This window comes from Oncorhynchus masou, chromosome 5 (genome assembly GCF_036934945.1).
Source record: "Oncorhynchus masou masou isolate Uvic2021 chromosome 5, UVic_Omas_1.1, whole genome shotgun sequence".
Lineage (NCBI taxonomy): Eukaryota > Metazoa > Chordata > Actinopteri > Salmoniformes > Salmonidae > Oncorhynchus > Oncorhynchus masou.
This window is the reverse complement of record NC_088216.1, coordinates 5,212,968-5,229,902: the sequence shown is the minus strand read 5'-3', so window position 1 is coordinate 5,229,902 and position 16,935 is coordinate 5,212,968. Positions and strand designations below refer to the sequence as shown.

General features: G+C 49.5%; 1 protein-coding gene across 1 annotated transcript in view; it reads right to left on the bottom strand.

The window, feature by feature from the left end:
- Positions 1-16,935, bottom strand: part of LOC135531413 (basement membrane-specific heparan sulfate proteoglycan core protein-like) — a 40,676-nt gene that overhangs the window by 1,491 nt on the left and 22,250 nt on the right. The gene's annotated exons all lie outside the window — the stretch shown is intronic.

Here is a 16,935-nt window from a genome sequence, read left to right as displayed (position 1 = left end):
GTAGTGATTACATGGAGAACCCGGGGGGGTTATAAAGTAGTCCCATAGGGCTCTGGTCAATAGTAGTGATTACATAGAGAACCCGGGGGGGTTATAAAGTAGTCCCATAGGGCTGTGGTCAATAGTAGTGATTACATAGAGAACCCGGGGGGTTATAAAGTAGTCCCATAGGGCTCTGGTCAACAGTAGTGATTACATGGAGAACCCGGGGGGGGGGGTTATAAAGTAGTCCCATAGGGCTCTGGTCAACAGTAGTGATTACATAGAGAACCCGGAGGGGGTTATAAAGTAGTCCCATAGGGCTCTGGTCAACAGTAGTGATTACATAGAGAACCTGGGGGGGGGGGGTTATAAAGTAGTCCCATAGGGCTCTGGTCAACAGTAGTGATTACATAGAGAACCCGGGGGGGGGTTATAAAGTAGTCCCATAGGGCTCTGGTCAACAGTAGTGATTACATAGAGAACCTGGGGGGGGGTTATAAAGTAGTCCCATAGGGCTCTGGTCAATAGTAGTGATTACATAGAGAACCCGGGGGGGGGGTTATAAAGTAGTCCCATAGGGCTCTGGTCAATAGTAGGGATTACATAGAGAACCCGGGGGGGGGTTATAAAGTAGTCCCATAGGGCTCTGGTCAATAGTAGTGATTACATAGAGAACCCGGGGGGGTTATAAAGTAGTCCCATAGGGCTGTGGTCAATAGTAGTGATTACATAGAGAACCCGGGGGGTTATAAAGTAGTCCCATAGGGCTCTGGTCAACAGTAGTGATTACATGGAGAACCCGGGGGGGGGGGGGGGGGGTTATAAAGTAGTCCCATAGGGCTCTGGTCAACAGTAGTGATTACATAGAGAACCCGGAGGGGGGTTATAAAGTAGTCCCATAGGGCTCTGGTCAACAGTAGTGATTACATAGAGAACCTGGGGGGGGGGGGTTATAAAGTAGTCCCATAGGGCTCTGGTCAACAGTAGTGATTACATAGAGAACCCGGGGGGGGGGGGTTATAAAGTAGTCCCATAGGGCTCTGGTCAACAGTAGTGATTACATAGAGAACCTGGGGGGGGGTTATAAAGTAGTCCCATAGGGCTCTGGTCAATAGTAGTGATTACATAGAGAACCCGGGGGGGGGGGTTATAAAGTAGTCCCATAGGGCTCTGGTCAATAGTAGTGATTACATAGAGAACCCGGGGGGGGGGGGTGGTTATAAAGTAGTCCCATAGGGCTCTGGTCAACAGTAGTGATTACATAGAGAACCTGGGGGGGGTTATAAAGTAGTCCCATAGGGCTCTGGTCAATAGTAGTGATTACATAGAGAACCCGGGGGGGGGGGGTTATAAAGTAGTCCCATAGGGCTCTGGTCAACAGTAGTGATTACATGGAGAACCCGGGGGGTTATAAAGTAGTCCCATAGGGCTCTGGTCAACAGTAGTGATTACATAGAGAACCCGGAGGGGGGGGTTATAAAGTAGTCCCATAGGGCTCTGGTCAATAGTAGTGATTACATAGAGAACCCGGGTTATAAAGTAGTCCCATAGGGCTCTGGTCAATAGTAGTGATTACATAGAGAACCCGGGGGTTATAAAGTAGTCCCATAGGGCTCTGGTCAACAGTAGTGATTACATAGAGAACCTGGGGGGGGGGGGTTATAAAGTAGTCCCATAGGGCTCTGGTCAATAGTAGTGATTACATAGAGAACCCGGGGGGGGGGTTATAAAGTAGTCCCATAGGGCTCTGGTCAATAGTAGTGATTACATAGAGAACCCGGGGGGGGTTATAAAGTAGTCCCATAGGGCTCTGGTCAACAGTAGTGATTACATAGAGAACCCGGGGGGGGTTATAAAGTAGTCCCATAGGGCTCTGGTCAACAGTAGTGATTACATAGAGAACCCGGGGGGGGGTTATAAAGTAGTCCCATAGGGCTCTGGTCAACAGTAGTGATTACATAGAGAACCCGGAGGGGGGGGGGTTATAAGGTAGTCCCATAGGGCTCTGGTCAATAGTAGTGATTACATAGAGAACCCGGGGGGGAGGGGGTTATAAAGTAGTCCCATAGGGCTCTGGTCAATAGTAGTGATTACATAGAGAACCCGGGGGGGTTATAAAGTAGTCCCATAGGGCTCTGGTCAACAGTAGTGATTACATAGAGAACCTGGGGGGGGGGTTATAAAGTAGTCCCATAGGGCTCTGGTCAATAGTAGTGATTACATAGAGAACCCGGGGGGGTTATAAAGTAGTCCCATTGGGCTCTGGTCAACAGTAGTGATTACATAGAGAACCTGGGGGGGGGTTATAAAGTAGTCCCATAGGGCTCTGGTCAATAGTAGTGATTACATAGAGAACCCGGGGGGGGTTATAAAGTAGTCCCATAGGGCTCTGGTCAACAGTAGTGATTACATGGAGAACCCGGGGGGGGGGTTATAAAGTAGTCCCATAGGGCTCTGGTCAACAGTAGTGATTACATGGAGAACCCGGGGGGGTTATAAAGTAGTCCCATAGGGCTCTGGTCAACAGTAGTGATTACATAGAGAACCCAGGGGGGGTTATAAAGTAGTCCCATAGGGCTCTGGTCAATAGTAGTGATTACATAGAGAACCCGGGGGGGGTTATAAAGTAGTCCCATAGGGCTCTGGTCAATAGTAGTGATTACATAGAGAACCCGGGGGGGGGGTTATAAAGTAGTCCCATAGGGCTCTGGTCAATAGTAGTGATTACATAGAGAACCCGGGGGGGGGGTTATAAAGTAGTCCCATAGGGCTGTGGTCAATAGTAGTGATTACATAGAGAACCCGGGGGGTTATAAAGTAGTCCCATAGGGCTCTGGTCAACAGTAGTGATTACATAGAGAACCCGGGGGGGTTATAAAGTAGTCCCATAGGGCTCTGGTCAACAGTAGTGATTACATAGAGAACCCGGGGGGGGTTATAAAGTAGTCCCATAGGGCTCTGGTCAACAGTAGTGATTACATAGAGAACCTGGGGGGGGGGGGGGTTATAAAGTAGTCCCATAGGGCTCTGGTCAACAGTAGTGATTACATAGAGAACCCGGGGGGGGGGGGGTTATAAAGTAGTCCCATAGGGCTCTGGTCAACAGTAGTGATTACATAGAGAACCTGGGGGGGGGGTTATAAAGTAGTCCCATAGGGCTCTGGTCAATAGTAGTGATTACATAGAGAACCCGGGGGGTTATAAAGTAGTCCCATAGGGCTCTGGTCAATAGTAGTGATTACATAGAGAACCCGGGGGGGGGGGGTTATAAAGTAGTCCCATAGGGCTCTGGTCAATAGTAGTGATTACATAGAGAACCCGGGGGGGGGGGGGGGTGGTTATAAAGTAGTCCCATAGGGCTCTGGTCAACAGTAGTGATTACATAGAGAACCTGGGGGGGGGGGTTATAAAGTAGTCCCATAGGGCTCTGGTCAATAGTAGTGATTACATAGAGAACCCGGGGGGTTATAAAGTAGTCCCATAGGGCTCTGGTCAACAGTAGTGATTACATGGAGAACCCGGGGGGGTTATAAAGTAGTCCCATAGGGCTCTGGTCAACAGTAGTGATTACATAGAGAACCCGGAGGGGGGGTTATAAAGTAGTCCCATAGGGCTCTGGTCAATAGTAGTGATTACATAGAGAACCCGGGGGGTTATAAAGTAGTCCCATAGGGCTCTGGTCAATAGTAGTGATTACATAGAGAACCCGGGGGGGGGGGGTTATAAAGTAGTCCCATAGGGCTCTGGTCAACAGTAGTGATTACATAGAGAACCTGGGGGGGTTATAAAGTAGTCCCATAGGGCTCTGGTCAATAGTAGTGATTACATAGAGAACCCGGGGGGGTTATAAAGTAGTCCCATAGGGCTCTGGTCAATAGTAGTGATTACATAGAGAACCCGGAGGGGGGGGGGGGGGGGGGGTTATAAAGTAGTCCCATAGGGCTCTGGTCAATAGTAGTGATTACATAGAGAACCCGGGGGGGGTTATAAAGTAGTCCCATAGGGCTCTGGTCAACAGTAGTGATTACATAGAGAACCCGGGGGGGGGGTTATAAAGTAGTCCCATAGGGCTCTGGTCAACAGTAGTGATTACATAGAGAACCCGGGGGGGGTTATAAAGTAGTCCCATAGGGCTCTGGTCAACAGTAGTGATTACATAGAGAACCCGGAGGGGGGTTATAAGGTAGTCCCATAGGGCTCTGGTCAATAGTAGTGATTACATAGAGAACCCGGGGGGGAGGGGTTATAAAGTAGTCCCATAGGGCTCTGGTCAATAGTAGTGATTACATAGAGAACCCGGGGGGGGGGGGGGTTATAAAGTAGTCCCATAGGGCTCTGGTCAAAGTAGTGATTACATAGAGAACCTGGGGGGGGGTTATAAAGTAGTCCCATAGGGCTCTGGTCAACAGTAGTGATTACATAGAGAACCCGGGGGGGGGGGGGGGTTATAAAGTAGTCCCATAGGGCTCTGGTCAATAGTAGTGATTACATAGAGAACCCGGGGGGGGGGGGGGGGTTATAAAGTAGTCCCATAGGGCTCTGGTCAACAGTAGTGATTACATAGAGAACCTGGGGGGGGGGTTATAAAGTAGTCCCATAGGGCTCTGGTCAACAGTAGTGATTACATAGAGAACCCGGGGGGGTTATAAAGTAGTCCCATAGGGCTCTGGTCAACAGTAGTGATTACATAGAGAACCTGGGGGGGGGGGGGGTTATAAAGTAGTCCCATAGGGCTCTGGTCAATAGTAGTGATTACATAGAGAACCCGGGGGGGGGGGGGGGGGGGGTTATAAAGTAGTCCCATAGGGCTCTGGTCAATAGTAGTGATTACATAGAGAACCCGGGGGGGGGGTTATAAAGTAGTCCCATAGGGCTCTGGTCAATAGTAGTGATTACATAGAGAACCCGGGGGGGTTATAAAGTAGTCCCATAGGGCTCTGGTCAACAGTAGTGATTACATAGAGAACCCGGGGGGGGGGGGGGGGGTTATAAAGAAGTCCAATAGGGCTCTGGTCAACAGTAGTGATTACATGGAGAACCCGGGGGGGTTATAAAGTAGTCCCATAGGGCTCTGGTCAATAGTAGTGATTACATAGAGAACCCAGGGGGTTATAAAGTAGTCCCATAGGGCTCTGGTCAACAGTAGTGATTACATAGAGAACCCGGGGGGTTATAAAGTAGTCCCATAGGTCTCTGGTCAACAGTAGTGATTACATAGAGAACCCAGGGGGTTATAAAGTAGTCCCATAGGGCTCTGGTCAACAGTAGTGATTACATAGAGAACCCGGGGGGGTTATAAAGTAGTCCCATAGGGCTCTGGTCAACAGTAGTGATTACATAGAGAACCCGGGGGTTATAAAGTAGTCCCATAGGGCTCTGGGCAACAGTAGTGATTACATGGAGAACCCGGGGGGGTTATAAAGTAGTCCCATAGGGCTCTGGTCAACAGTAGTGATTACATAGAGAACCCGGAGGTGGGGGGGGGGGGGGTTATAAAGTAGTCCCATAGGGCTCTGGTCAATAGTAGTGATTACATAGAGAACCCGGGGGGGGGGTTATAAAGTAGTCCCATAGGGCTCTGGTCAACAGTAGTGATTACATAGAGAACCCGGGGGGGTTATAAAGTAGTCCCATAGGGCTCTGGTCAACAGTAGTGATTACATGGAGAACCCGGGGGGGGGGGGTTATAAAGTAGTCCCATAGGGCTCTGGTCAACAGTAGTGATTACATAGAGAACCCGGAGGGGGGGTTATAAAGTAGTCCCATAGGGCTCTGGTCAATAGTAGTGATTACATAGAGAACCCAGGGGGGTTATAAAGTAGTCCCATAGGGCTCTGGTCAACAGTAGTGATTACATAGAGAACCCGGGGGGTTATAAAGTAGTCCCATAGGTCTCTGGTCAACAGTAGTGATTACATAGAGAACCCAGGGGGGTTATAAAGTAGTCCCATAGGGCTCTGGTCAACAGTAGTGATTACATAGAGAACCCGGGGGGTTATAAAGTAGTCCCATAGGGCTCTGGTCAACAGTAGTGATTACATAGAGAACCCGGGGGGTTATAAAGTAGTCCCATAGGGCTCTGGTCAACAGTAGTGATTACATGGAGAACCCGGGGGGGGGGGTTATAAAGTAGTCCCATAGGGCTCTGGTCAACAGTAGTGATTACATAGAGAACCCGGAGGGGGGGGTTATAAAGTAGTCCCATAGGGCTCTGGTCAATAGTAGTGATTACATAGAGAACCCGGAGGGGGGGGTTATAAAGTAGTCCCATAGGGCTCTGGTCAATAGTAGTGATTACATAGAGAACCCAGGGGGGTTATAAAGTAGTCCCATAGGGCTCTGGTCAACAGTAGTGATTACATAGAGAACCCGGGGGTTATAAAGTAGTCCCATAGGTCTCTGGTCAACAGTAGTGATTACATAGAGAACCCAGGGGGGTTATAAAGTAGTCCCATAGGGCTCTGGTCAACAGTAGTGATTACATAGAGAACCCAGGGGGGGTTATAAAGTAGTCCCATAGGGCTCTGGTCAACAGTAGTGATTACATAGAGAACCCGGGGGGGGGGGTTATAAAGTAGTCCCATAGGGCTCTGGTCAACAGTAGTGATTACATGGAGAACCCGGGGGGGGGTTATAAAGTAGTCCCATAGGGCTCTGGTCAACAGTAGTGATTACATAGAGAACCCGGAGGGGGGGGGTTATAAAGTAGTCCCATAGGGCTCTGGTCAACAGTAGTGATTACATAGAGAACCTGGGGGGGGTTATAAAGTAGTCCCATAGGGCTCTGGTCAACAGTAGTGATTACATAGAGAACCCGGAGGGGGGGGTTATAAAGTAGTCCCATAGGGCTCTGGTCAATAGTAGTGATTACATAGAGAACCCAGGGGGGTTATAAAGTAGTCCCATAGGGCTCTGGTCAACAGTAGTGATTACATAGAGAACCCGGGGGGTTATAAAGTAGTCCCATAGGTCTCTGGTCAACAGTAGTGATTACATAGAGAACCCAGGGGGGTTATAAAGTAGTCCCATAGGGCTCTGGTCAACAGTAGTGATTACATAGAGAACCCGGGGGGTTATAAAGTAGTCCCATAGGGCTCTGGTCAACAGTAGTGATTACATGGAGAACCCGGGGGGGGGGGGGGGGTTATAAAGTAGTCCCATAGGGCTCTGGTCAACAGTAGTGATTACATAGAGAACCCGGAGGGGGGGGGGGTTATAAAGTAGTCCCATAGGGCTCTGGTCAATAGTAGTGATTACATAGAGAACCCGGAGGGGGGTTATAAAGTAGTCCCATAGGGCTCTGGTCAATAGTAGTGATTACATAGAGAACCCAGGGGGGGTTATAAAGTAGTCCCATAGGGCTCTGGTCAACAGTAGTGATTACATAGAGAACCCGGGGGGGGTTATAAAGTAGTCCCATAGGTCTCTGGTCAACAGTAGTGATTACATAGAGAACCCAGGGGGGGTTATAAAGTAGTCCCATAGGGCTCTGGTCAACAGTAGTGATTACATAGAGAACCCAGGGGGGGTTATAAAGTAGTCCCATAGGGCTCTGGTCAACAGTAGTGATTACATAGAGAACCCGGGGGGTTATAAAGTAGTCCCATAGGGCTCTGGTCAACAGTAGTGATTACATGGAGAACCCGGGGGGGTTATAAAGTAGTCCCATAGGGCTCTGGTCAACAGTAGTGATTACATAGAGAACCCGGAGGGGGGGTTATAAAGTAGTCCCATAGGGCTCTGGTCAACAGTAGTGATTACATAGAGAACCTGGGGGGGGGGGGTTATAAAGTAGTCCCATAGGGCTCTGGTCAACAGTAGTGATTACATAGAGAACCCGGGGGGTTATAAAGTAGTCCCATAGGGCTCTGGTCAACAGTAGTGATTACATAGAGAACCTGGGGGGGGGGGTTATAAAGTAGTCCCATAGGGCTCTGGTCAATAGTAGTGATTACATAGAGAACCCGGGGGGGTTATAAAGTAGTCCCATAGGGCTCTGGTCAATAGTAGTGATTACATAGAGAACCCGGGGGGGGGTTATAAAGTAGTCCCATAGGGCTCTGGTCAACAGTAGTGATTACATAGAGAACCCAGGGGGGGGGGGGGTTATAAAGTAGTCCCATAGGGCTCTGGTCAACAGTAGTGATTACATAGAGAACCTGGGGGGGGTTATAAAGTAGTCCCATAGGGCTCTGGTCAACAGTAGTGATTACATAGAGAACCCGGGGGGTTATAAAGTAGTCCCATAGGGCTCTGGTCAACAGTAGTGATTACATAGAGAACCTGGGGGGGGGGTTATAAAGTAGTCCCATAGGGCTCTGGTCAATAGTAGTGATTACATAGAGAACCCGGGGGGGGGGGTTATAAAGTAGTCCCATAGGGCTCTGGTCAATAGTAGTGATTACATAGAGAACCCGGGGGGGGGGTTATAAAGTAGTCCCATAGGGCTCTGGTCAACAGTAGTGATTACATAGAGAACCCGGGGGGGGGGGGGGTTATAAAGTAGTCCCATAGGGCTCTGGTCAACAGTAGTGATTACATGGAGAACCCGGGGGGGGTTATAAAGTAGTCCCATAGGGCTCTGGTCAACAGTAGTGATTACATAGAGAACCCGGAGGGGGGGGGGGTTATAAGGTAGTCCCATAGGGCTCTGGTCAATAGTAGTGATTACATAGAGAACCCGGGGGGGAGGGGGTTATAAAGTAGTCCCATAGGGCTCTGGTCAATAGTAGTGATTACATAGAGAACCCGGGGGGTTATAAAGTAGTCCCATAGGGCTCTGGTCAAAGTAGTGATTACATAGAGAACCTGGGGGGGGGGGGGGTTATAAAGTAGTCCCATAGGGCTCTGGTCAACAGTAGTGATTACATAGAGAACCCGGGGGGGGGGGGGGTTATAAAGTAGTCCCATAGGGCTCTGGTCAATAGTAGTGATTACATAGAGAACCCGGGGGGGGGGGGTTATAAAGTAGTCCCATAGGGCTCTGGTCAACAGTAGTGATTACATAGAGAACCTGGGGGGGGGGGGGGTTATAAAGTAGTCCCATAGGGCTCTGGTCAACAGTAGTGATTACATAGAGAACCCGGGGGGGGGGGGTAGTCCCATAGGGCTCTGGTTATAAAGTAGTCCCATAGGGCTCTGGTCAATAGTAGTGATTACATAGAGAACCCGGGGGGGGGGGGGTTATAAAGTAGTCCCATATGGCTCTGGTCAATAGTAGTGATTACATAGAGAACCCGGGGGGGGTTATAAAGTAGTCCCATAGGGCTCTGGTCAATAGTAGTGATTACATAGAGAACCCGGGGGGGGTTATAAAGTAGTCCCATAGGGCTCTGGTCAATAGTAGTGATTACATAGAGAACCCGGGGGGGGGGGGGGGGTTATAAAGTAGTCCCATAGGGCTCTGGTCAACAGTAGTGATTACATAGAGAACCCGGGGGGGGTTATAAAGAAGTCCAATAGGGCTCTGGTCAACAGTAGTGATTACATGGAGAACCCGGGGGGTTATAAAGTAGTCCCATAGGGCTCTGGTCAATAGTAGTGATTACATAGAGAACCCAGGGGGGTTATAAAGTAGTCCCATAGGGCTCTGGTCAACAGTAGTGATTACATAGAGAACCCGGGGGGTTATAAAGTAGTCCCATAGGTCTCTGGTCAACAGTAGTGATTACATAGAGAACCCAGGGGGGTTATAAAGTAGTCCCATAGGGCTCTGGTCAACAGTAGTGATTACATAGAGAACCCGGGGGGTTATAAAGTAGTCCCATAGGGCTCTGGTCAACAGTAGTGATTACATAGAGAACCCGGGGGGGGGGGGTTATAAAGTAGTCCCATAGGGCTCTGGGCAACAGTAGTGATTACATGGAGAACCCGGGGGGGGGGTTATAAAGTAGTCCCATAGGGCTCTGGTCAACAGTAGTGATTACATAGAGAACCCGGAGGTGGGGGGGGTTATAAAGTAGTCCCATAGGGCTCTGGTCAATAGTAGTGATTACATAGAGAACCCGGGGGGGGGGGGGGGTTATAAAGTAGTCCCATAGGGCTCTGGTCAACAGTAGTGATTACATAGAGAACCCGGGGGGGGGTTATAAAGTAGTCCCATAGGGCTCTGGTCAACAGTAGTGATTACATGGAGAACCCGGGGGGGGGGGGGGGGTTATAAAGTAGTCCCATAGGGCTCTGGTCAACAGTAGTGATTACATAGAGAACCCGGAGGGGGGGGGGGGTTATAAAGTAGTCCCATAGGGCTCTGGTCAATAGTAGTGATTACATAGAGAACCCAGGGGGGTTATAAAGTAGTCCCATAGGGCTCTGGTCAACAGTAGTGATTACATAGAGAACCCGGGGGGTTATAAAGTAGTCCCATAGGTCTCTGGTCAACAGTAGTGATTACATAGAGAACCCAGGGGGGTTATAAAGTAGTCCCATAGGGCTCTGGTCAACAGTAGTGATTACATAGAGAACCCGGGGGGTTATAAAGTAGTCCCATAGGGCTCTGGTCAACAGTAGTGATTACATAGAGAACCCGGGGGGGGGGGGTTATAAAGTAGTCCCATAGGGCTCTGGTCAACAGTAGTGATTACATGGAGAACCCAGGGGGGGTTATAAAGTAGTCCCATAGGGCTCTGGTCAACAGTAGTGATTACATAGAGAACCCGGAGGGGGGTTATAAAGTAGTCCCATAGGGCTCTGGTCAATAGTAGTGATTACATAGAGAACCCGGAGGGGGGGGGGGTTATAAAGTAGTCCCATAGGGCTCTGGTCAATAGTAGTGATTACATAGAGAACCCAGGGGGGTTATAAAGTAGTCCCATAGGGCTCTGGTCAACAGTAGTGATTACATAGAGAACCCGGGGGTTATAAAGTAGTCCCATAGGTCTCTGGTCAACAGTAGTGATTACATAGAGAACCCAGGGGGGTTATAAAGTAGTCCCATAGGGCTCTGGTCAACAGTAGTGATTACATAGAGAACCCAGGGGGGGTTATAAAGTAGTCCCATAGGGCTCTGGTCAACAGTAGTGATTACATAGAGAACCCGGGGGGGGTTATAAAGTAGTCCCATAGGGCTCTGGTCAACAGTAGTGATTACATGGAGAACCCGGGGGGGGGGGTATAAAGTAGTCCCATAGGGCTCTGGTCAACAGTAGTGATTACATGGAGAACCCGGGGGGGGGGGGGTTATAAAGTAGTCCCATAGGGCTCTGGTCAACAGTAGTGATTACATAGAGAACCCGGAGGGGGGGGGGTTATAAAGTAGTCCCATAGGGCTCTGGTCAATAGTAGTGATTACATAGAGAACCCAGGGGGGTTATAAAGTAGTCCCATAGGGCTCTGGTCAACAGTAGTGATTACATAGAGAACCCGGGGGTTATAAAGTAGTCCCATAGGTCTCTGGTCAACAGTAGTGATTACATAGAGAACCCAGGGGGGGTTATAAAGTAGTCCCATAGGGCTCTGGTCAACAGTAGTGATTACATAGAGAACCCGGGGGGGGTTATAAAGTAGTCCCATAGGGCTCTGGTCAACAGTAGTGATTACATAGAGAACCCGGGGGGGGGGTTATAAAGTAGTCCCATAGGGCTCTGGTCAACAGTAGTGATTACATGGAGAACCCGGGGGGGGGGGGTTATAAAGTAGTCCCATAGGGCTCTGGTCAACAGTAGTGATTACATAGAGAACCCGGAGGGGGGTTATAAAGTAGTCCCATAGGGCTCTGGTCAATAGTAGTGATTACATAGAGAACCCGGAGGGGGGTTATAAAGTAGTCCCATAGGGCTCTGGTCAATAGTAGTGATTACATAGAGAACCCAGGGGGGTTATAAAGTAGTCCCATAGGGCTCTGGTCAACAGTAGTGATTACATAGAGAACCCGGGGGTTATAAAGTAGTCCCATAGGTCTCTGGTCAACAGTAGTGATTACATAGAGAACCCAGGGGGGTTATAAAGTAGTCCCATAGGGCTCTGGTCAACAGTAGTGATTACATAGAGAACCCGGGGGGTTATAAAGTAGTCCCATAGGGCTCTGGTCAACAGTAGTGATTACATAGAGAACCCGGGGGGGGTTATAAAGTAGTCCCATAGGGCTCTGGTCAACAGTAGTGATTACATGGAGAACCCGGGGGGGGGGGGGGTTATAAAGTAGTCCCATAGGGCTCTGGTCAACAGTAGTGATTACATAGAGAACCCGGAGGGGGGGGGGGGTTATAAAGTAGTCCCATAGGGCTCTGGTCAATAGTAGTGATTACATAGAGAACCCGGGGGGGGGGGGGTTATAAAGTAGTCCCATAGGGCTCTGGTCAATAGTAGTGATTACATAGAGAACCCAGGGGGGGGGGGGGGGGTTATAAAGTAGTCCCATAGGGCTCTGGTCAACAGTAGTGATTACATAGAGAACCTGGGGGGGGTTATAAAGTAGTCCCATAGGGCTCTGGTCAATAGTAGTGATTACATAGAGAACCCGGGGGGGTTATAAAGTAGTCCCATAGGGCTCTGGTCAATAGTAGTGATTACATAGAGAACCCGGGGGGGTTATAAAGTAGTCCCATAGGGCTCTGGTCAATAGTAGTGATTACATAGAGAACCCAGGGGGGGGGGGGGGGTATAAAGTAGTCCCATAGGGCTCTGGTCAACAGTAGTGATTACATAGAGAACCTGGGGGGGGGGTTATAAAGTAGTCCCATAGGGCTCTGGTCAACAGTAGTGATTACATAGAGAACCCGGGGGGGGGGGTTATAAAGTAGTCCCATAGGGCTCTGGTCAACAGTAGTGATTACATAGAGAACCTGGGGGGGGGGTTATAAAGTAGTCCCATAGGGCTCTGGTCAATAGTAGTGATTACATAGAGAACCCGGGGGGGGTTATAAAGTAGTCCCATAGGGCTCTGGTCAATAGTAGTGATTACATAGAGAACCCGGGGGGTTATAAAGTAGTCCCATAGGGCTCTGGTCAACAGTAGTGATTACATAGAGAACCCGGGGGGGGGGGGTTATAAAGTAGTCCCATAGGGCTCTGGTCAACAGTAGTGATTACATAGAGAACCTGGGGGGGGTTATAAAGTAGTCCCATAGGGCTCTGGTCAACAGTAGTGATTACATGGAGAACCCGGGGGGGTTATAAAGTAGTCCCATAGGGCTCTGGTCAACAGTAGTGATTACATAGAGAACCCGGAGGGGGGGGGGGGGGTTATAAAGTAGTCCCATAGGGCTCTGGTCAATAGTAGTGATTACATAGAGAACCCGGGGGGAGGGGGTTATAAAGTAGTCCCATAGGGCTCTGGTCAATAGTAGTGATTACATAGAGAACCCGGGGGGGTTATAAAGTAGTCCCATAGGGCTCTGGTCAACAGTAGTGATTACATAGAGAACCTGGGGGGGGGGTTATAAAGTAGTCCCATAGGGCTCTGGTCAACAGTAGTGATTACATAGAGAACCCAGGGGGGGGGGGGGGGGGTTATAAAGTAGTCCCATAGGGCTCTGGTCAACAGTAGTGATTACATAGAGAACCTGGGGGGGGGTTATAAAGTAGTCCCATAGGGCTCTGGTCAATAGTAGTGATTACATAGAGAACCCGGGGGGGGGGGGGGGGGGGTTATAAAGTAGTCCCATAGGGCTCTGGTCAATAGTAGTGATTACATAGAGAACCCGGGGGGGGGGGGGGTTATAAAGTAGTCCCATAGGGCTCTGGTCAACAGTAGTGATTACATAGAGAACCCGGGGGGGGGGGGGGTTATAAAGTAGTCCCATAGGGCTCTGGTCAACAGTAGTGATTACATAGAGAACCTGGGGGGGGGGGTTATAAAGTAGTCCCATAGGGCTCTGGTCAACAGTAGTGATTACATAGAGAACCCGGGGGGGGTTATAAAGTAGTCCCATAGGGCTCTGGTCAACAGTAGTGATTACATAGAGAACCCGGGGGGGGGGGGTTATAAAGTAGTCCCATAGGGCTCTGGTCAATAGTAGTGATTACATAGAGAACCCGGGGGGGGGAGGGGGTTATAAAGTAGTCCCATAGGGCTCTGGTCAATAGTAGTGATTACATAGAGAACCCGGGGGGGGGGGGGGGGGGGGTTATAAAGTAGTCCCATAGGGCTCTGGTCAACAGTAGTGATTACATAGAGAACCTGGGGGGGGGTTATAAAGTAGTCCCATAGGGCTCTGGTCAACAGTAGTGATTACATAGAGAACCCAGGGGGGGGGTTATAAAGTAGTCCCATAGGGCTCTGGTCAACAGTAGTGATTACATAGAGAACCTGGGGGGGGGGGGTTATAAAGTAGTCCCATAGGGCTCTGGTCAATAGTAGTGATTACATAGAGAACCCGGGGGGGGGGGGGGTTATAAAGTAGTCCCATAGGGCTCTGGTCAATAGTAGTGATTACATAGAGAACCCGGGGGGGGTTATAAAGTAGTCCCATAGGGCTCTGGTCAACAGTAGTGATTACATAGAGAACCCGGGGGGTTATAAAGTAGTCCCATAGGGCTCTGGTCAACAGTAGTGATTACATGGAGAACCCGGGGGGGGGGTTATAAAGTAGTCCCATAGGGCTCTGGTCAACAGTAGTGATTACATAGAGAACCCGGAGGGGGGGGGGGGGTTATAAAGTAGTCCCATAGGGCTCTGGTCAATAGTAGTGATTACATAGAGAACCCAGGGGGGTTATAAAGTAGTCCCATAGGGCTCTGGTCAACAGTAGTGATTACATAGAGAACCCGGGGGGTTATAAAGTAGTCCCATAGGTCTCTGGTCAACAGTAGTGATTACATAGAGAACCCAGGGGGGTTATAAAGTAGTCCCATAGGGCTCTGGTCAACAGTAGTGATTACATAGAGAACCCGGGGGTTATAAAGTAGTCCCATAGGGCTCTGGTCAACAGTAGTGATTACATAGAGAACCCGGGGGGGGTTATAAAGTAGTCCCATAGGGCTCTGGTCAACAGTAGTGATTACATAGAGAACCCGGGGGGTTATAAAGTAGTCCCATAGGGCTCTGGTCAACAGTAGTGATTACATGGAGAACCCGGGGGGGGGGTTATAAAGTAGTCCCATAGGGCTCTGGTCAACAGTAGTGATTACATAGAGAACCTGGGGGGGGGTTATAAAGTAGTCCCATAGGGCTCTGGTCAACAGTAGTGATTACATGGAGAACCCGGGGGGGGGGGGGGGTTATAAAGTAGTCCCATAGGGCTCTGGTCAACAGTAGTGATTACATAGAGAACCCGGAGGGGGGGGGGGTTATAAAGTAGTCCCATAGGGCTCTGGTCAACAGTAGTGATTACATAGAGAACCTGGGGGGGGGGTTATAAAGTAGTCCCATAGGGCTCTGGTCAACAGTAGTGATTACATGGAGAACCCGGGGGGGGGTTATAAAGTAGTCCCATAGGGCTCTGGTCAACAGTAGTGATTACATAGAGAACCCGGAGGGGGGGTTATAAAGTAGTCCCATAGGGCTCTGGTCAATAGTAGTGATTACATAGAGAACCCGGGGGGGGAGGGGTTATAAAGTAGTCCCATAGGGCTCTGGTCAATAGTAGTGATTACATAGAGAACCCGGGGGTTATAAAGTAGTCCCATAGGGCTCTGGTCAACAGTAGTGATTACATAGAGAACCCGGGGGGGTTATAAAGTAGTCCCATAGGGCTCTGGTCAACAGTAGTGATTACATAGAGAACCCGGGGGGGGTTATAAAGTAGTCCCATAGGGCTCTGGTCAATAGTAGTGATTACATAGAGAACCCGGGGGGGGGGGGGGTTATAAAGTAGTCCCATAGGGCTCTGGTCAACAGTAGTGATTACATAGAGAACCCGGGGGGTTATAAAGTAGTCCCATAGGGCTCTGGTCAACAGTAGTGATTACATGGAGAACCCGGGGGGGGGGGGTTATAAAGTAGTCCCATAGGGCTCTGGTCAACAGTAGTGATTACATAGAGAACCCGGAGGGGGGGGTTATAAAGTAGTCCCATAGGGCTCTGGTCAATAGTAGTGATTACATAGAGAACCCAGGGGGTTATAAAGTAGTCCCATAGGGCTCTGGTCAACAGTAGTGATTACATAGAGAACCCGGGGGTTATAAAGTAGTCCCATAGGTCTCTGGTCAACAGTAGTGATTACATAGAGAACCCAGGGGGGTTATAAAGTAGTCCCATAGGGCTCTGGTCAACAGTAGTGATTACATAGAGAACCCGGGGGGTTATAAAGTAGTCCCATAGGGCTCTGGTCAACAGTAGTGATTACATAGAGAACCCGGGGGGTTATAAAGTAGTCCCATAGGGCTCTGGTCAACAGTAGTGATTACATAGAGAACCCGGGGGGTTATAAAGTAGTCCCATAGGGCTCTGGTCAACAGTAGTGATTACATGGAGAACCCGGGGGGGGGGGTTATAAAGTAGTCCCATAGGGCTCTGGTCAACAGTAGTGATTACATAGAGAACCCGGAGGGGGGGGTTATAAAGTAGTCCCATAGGGCTCTGGTCAATAGTAGTGATTACATAGAGAACCCGGGGGGGGGGGTTATAAAGTAGTCCCATAGGGCTCTGGTCAACAGTAGTGATTACATAGAGAACCCGGGGGGTTATAGGTAGTCCCATAGGGCTCTGGTCAACAGTAGTGATTAAGTAGTCCCATAGGGCTCTGGTCAACAGTAGTGATTACATGGAGAACCCGGGGGGGGGGGTTATAAAGTAGTCCCATAGGGCTCTGGTCAACAGTAGTGATTACATAGAGAACCCGGAGGGGGGGGGGTTATAAAGTAGTCCCATAGGGCTCTGGTCAATAGTAGTGATTACATAGAGAACCCAGGGGGGTTATAAAGTAGTCCCATAGGGCTCTGGTCAACAGTAGTGATTACATAGAGAACCCGGGGGGGTTATAAAGTAGTCCCATAGGGCTCTGGTCAACAGTAGTGATTACATAGAGAACCCGGGGGGGTAGTCCCATAGGGCTCTGGTCAACAGTAGTGATT